This window comes from Bombina bombina, chromosome 10 (assembly GCF_027579735.1).
Source record: "Bombina bombina isolate aBomBom1 chromosome 10, aBomBom1.pri, whole genome shotgun sequence".
NCBI classification, from domain to species: Eukaryota; Metazoa; Chordata; class Amphibia; order Anura; family Bombinatoridae; genus Bombina; species Bombina bombina.
The window spans coordinates 181,152,938-181,157,809 of record NC_069508.1 but is presented as its reverse complement, the minus strand read 5'-3'; the positions used below and the strand labels follow the sequence as shown (position 1 = coordinate 181,157,809).

Genomic DNA, 4,872 nt, shown 5'->3' with positions numbered 1-4,872 from the left:
GAATATCTTTTTGGTCCTATTCTGTGCGCCCTTTCAATGGGTAAAGGCAGCGCTTGAGGGGGAAAGCCTAAAGCCTGTGGTAATATCAAAGAGGTGAATTCAATCAGGTTATCAAACTCTGGAGTTTCCAGAATACCCAGAATCCTAATATTATTGCGTCTGGAGCAATCCTCTTGATCCTCCAGACGCGCCTCCATACTTTGAATTTTGGATTGTTGTTTCATTAACATATTCTCTTGTTTATTAACTAAATCCTCCAGGTCAGATATCCTACCCTCTGCTTCTGCTATCCTAGTGGCAAATTGTTTAATTTCAAGATTAAGGGTAGTGAGTTCTGTTGATATACCATTTAATTCCTTTTTGATTATTTCAAACTGAGGTGAAAAAAGATTACTAAGTTGGACCAAAAGGTCCTGCTTATCAGTAGATACTGAAAGCATTTCACTAGAGTCAAAGCTCGCATCTGCCCCCCTATTTTTTTTTCTCTTATTTTAACAGGCATTTTTGGGGAGTGCTGATTTACTTGTGTAAGATACTTTTCCTTATGCAAATATATAAAGTGAAGTAAAAAAACAATTAATAATACAGTCAACAATCTGTGAATATAAAGAACAAACCATACAGTGTAAAATATAGTGTTGCAAAAGTGTATACGTGTGAGCCCTTTCCTTTTCTTTTTCCCTTCTCTTTTTCCTTTCCTTTTTCTCTCCTTTCCCCTTTTCTCCTTTTTTCCTACTTTCTCCCTATAGTGAGTGAATTAAGATAAATCCCTAATAGAGATTTAGGGGTGAATAGATTTTGGGTTTAAATGCAAGAGTGAAGGTACCTATCACGGTACCTGTGAAAGATAAGCAAAACAAAACAAACAAACAAAAAAAAGCCTGTTCTAAACAAATCCCGAGCTAGGGCATCTAATTTTGGTCAATAAGAACTGCAAAAATAAAGAGAGAGAGAGAGAAAAAAAAAACGACTAAGTAATAGATACCCTAAACGGATAGACAGAACAAAATCCAGTAAATAAATAGGTTACATAATCTCACAATTTAAAATTCTGTTCCTTTTATAACTGATATATCTTTACCAATACATCCTATTGATAATAGTTATAAAATTGCTATATTCTTTAGCCCCTCTAGATAGAGTCAAAGGTGGTGGGACAGAATAGCACTTAATGAGACAATATGGCTAGCATACAGAAATGGTTTAGATAACCCAAAGGACAGCTCTATAGAATACAGGCAAGAGTCATTCTCCATAAGTTCAATTTAGCCCTCATCAACAGTTAAAGGCCTTTGAATTCCCTTAGGGGCCATGCCTGTTTGGGCCTCATTAGCCCAAAGATAGAGAGAGCCACAAAGATGAAACGTGTTTTCCTTTTTTTTCTTTTTCTTTTAAGTACAGCCTGATGTTCTCTTTATACTTATACTTAAAAAAAGTCTGTTTGGAAGTCCATACGACACCTTATATGTATGTATAAAGTGTTGCTTAAAAAGTAATTCACATACCCGTGCTGCGGGGATATCGCCTTTGCCTGTTATTGTCATGCAACACAACAAAGAAATGTTACCATACTCCTGGGTAGCATCTACAATCACTTTCACCTTCAATAGTCTGTAGGTCCCGGAAGCCTCTGTGCCCCTGTGGTACAGTGATGTACGGCAACCGTCACTGTAGGAGGTCTTGATGTTGCTTCCGGCAATTCCCCAGCAAGGAAGGAGCGACGCCCCTGGATCCCTCCGCAACAGAGTCACTCCGACCCGCCAGCTGTCTCCAGAGGCACCAGACCAATTTGCCCTACCAGGGGGCGTGGGACCCTACTTCCTTCAGAATTAGATCCGCGATCTCCAGAAATTCAGTATCAGTACTGCTGGCGGCTACCCAGTTTCCGCTTTGAAATCCTTTGGACGATCCCCCAATCTGGCTTGCAGCCACGGATAGCAGCGTATCCGCAAAGTTGGGCTTCCGACGAGCTCTGCAGTGGAATCCGCAGAATAGAGGCCCACAGAAGCCGGTATGGGTACGGCCAAAGGCTTGCTCGTTCTGGAGCGGTGTTCTTTCAGCCCTCAGTTGCCGCTGGTAGTTTAATATCGATCCTTGAATATACTCGAGTCATTTAATTTAGAGAATCTCATATCAAATTATTAAATAGAGCATTTTTAACTCCCTGGTTGATGTCTAGATGGAAGAGACAGGAAATCGTGAAGCGTTCAAGATGTAGCTCATCTGAAGCTGACTTGATTCATGCTTTTTTTTCTTGCCCAAAGATTTAACACTTTTGGTGTAAAGTAGAGTTCTGGCTTAATAGATTTTTACCTTCCAAAGTCAAACTTAGGTCAAAACAAATTATCTTTCTGTTTAAAGAGAAAAAGATCTTGCATAAACAGTTAGTTAATACAGCTATATTAGTGGTAAGACAGATGATATTAAGTAGTTGGAAGGATAAAAATGCACCTAGCATTGCAGCGTTTGCAAGGAATATGATATTCCAATTAGCAATAGATATCAAAGACCCGACGATCTTTTTAGATAATAAACTGCAATCATTTTTGATAAAATGGGAATCGGTTATAATGTCATTACCAGAAAATATGCGAAGTCAGATTATATCCCCTTTACAGGATTCTCTTTTATTTCAGCAATTAGCACTGACAGACAGGTACTGACATTTGGGAAGGATGATCAACCCTAGAAGTGTAAGCTAGTTGTTTGACCAGTTGAAGACATTGATGATGGATGGGCTGAGGAGGGGAGAAGGGGTGACTTTTTTTTTTTCCTGTTTGTCTGCTTGTTTGTTTGTTCTGTTCTATTTGGCTGCATTTTAATATTGTTTAAATTTGATTTAGTTAACTATGCTTAGCCCGGGTAATTATCTGATTGTGTCTCCTTTCTTAGTAATAGCATAGCTGTAATTTATAATTTCTTCAATATGTTTGTTTTAAATAAGATGTAGAAAATAAAAATTCTCCAAATGTTTTTTTCATGCCATACTGACAGATAACGGTAAATTTATGACAGTCCACTTTTTATTTCTCCTTTTTTAACTAGTCTGCTTTTTCTATTTTCTGTATGGGAAAATGTGATCTTCTGGATATGCATAGTATAATGATATGACTGGATTGTCATTATGTATTTATAGCCCTGCAAGGCGCTGAAGCTTGTATTTGTCCTTTTTGTTGTTCTTTTTTTTTTTTTTCTTGCTGGATTAAATTCTATACTGTGACGGAGATAATTAATAATAAAAAAATTATAAAAAGTTATCAGTGATGTACAAGAATCCCCATCCGACATCAGATCTATGTGACACCTTTCTCCATAAAAAAATGAGACATCATTAGTGACAGACAGTGACAACAATCTCAGCAATCACTGGCTCTGTACCAGGCAGAACATCAGGAACCGGGACTGGCACCAGAACCATCTCAATAGCAGCGTGCTGATGGCAGTGATACTATAAACAGCACCTATATGGTTCAGACCACATAGCAGGGTGAAGGTAGCACAATATATCCACCAGGTATCCTCACATGCTGTTGTAGTATTATAGTAGGGGGTCAATTTATCAATGACTTCGCAAGCCTATCGACTCCCTACGACTGCAGGTTCTTACAAGAGAACCTGCAGTCCATATTTAACAAGCAGCAGTCATCAGCGCCGCTCTTCTAACCATTCGCCACCTCTAAGGTGGCGAATTTCATTGACAGTTCCTGCCCATGCGTGATTGGCTCTATGCGGGCAGGGGGCGGGATTGCAACTGAGCGCAAAATAGCGCTCGTGTGCAATGCTGAATTCCGCCAGGGGAATTCGGCCTGCCAGAGGCAAGCTGCAGAGGACAGGGGCACATATAAATACATAGTTAAAGACACTGCTTTGTAAGTCTAGAGGGAAATCAGATAAATTCTGTTTTATGTAATGAATTATGAAGAATGCTAATTTATGGGGACCTTGGAAAATGTTCATAAATTATATATTTCAGAGAGCGCAAAAAAAAGAAAACCTAAAATGTGCAAAGCATTTTGGGTGTATAAATGATCACACAGTAGAGAAAAAGCATCTAACTGGCTAGGTCAGTGCAGATGCTCAGGGGACTGCAGGGGAAATAATTATTTATTAACAGTCTCCCCAGGTTTACTGGCATATCAGCTTCTACAGTTCATAGCTGATTGCATGAAGATTATTCATTAAAGCTGATTAATCTCTCTGGTTTGAGTGCTGGGAAACTGCATTGTAATATTCAGCAGAAGTTACTGTTGTCGTTTGCTCGTGTCGTGTGTGTCCAGCAGGGGGCGGTAAAACAATGCGCTTCTTTTACTAATATTGTTAAAGTTTCTACCTTGTTGTAAAATGTCTTATAGCAACTAATGTTTTTATTATCTGTAAAATAATTGTTACAAAGACAACTTGAATTTGAATTAAACAAAATAACAAACGACTGAGATCAACAAGTAATCAACCAATAAGAAGTGAATATCTTTATTCTGTCTTTTACTATAATGTTTAGCTCTGCATGTGGCAGAGCCTCAAAAAATTGATGAAAACTCATGGTTGTTCCTCTCCACGGAAATCTTTAGTAAAAGGCGAAAGATTTATTCGATCTGAAGAGAAACCAGAGTATACTGAACAGTAAACGAATTAAAAGGGGGGATTAGTTCAAACCCTTTCAAAATAAGAGAGAGAAAAACGTTGACTGTATTAATTAAAATATTTATTACTATAGTATTTAGGAATGAAAATAAATAATAATCCCAAGAAATAGAAAATAATTATTTAAAAAGACAACATATTTGGATGATTGCTACAGCAAGGTGCACAGAATTCTGGGTATGCAAATGAGAACAGTCTAGCTGTGATTAGCTGTGTAGTGAGTAATAACTT

At 38.0% G+C, this 4,872-nt stretch overlaps 1 non-coding gene across 1 annotated transcript; it reads right to left on the bottom strand.

The window, feature by feature from the left end:
- Positions 1-4,496: 4,496 nt before the first annotated feature.
- LOC128641539 (U5 spliceosomal RNA) lies at positions 4,497-4,612 on the bottom strand. Its single transcript, XR_008399555.1, has one exon. It is a non-coding gene; the product is annotated as a U5 spliceosomal RNA (small nuclear RNA).
- Positions 4,613-4,872: the final 260 nt, after the last annotated feature.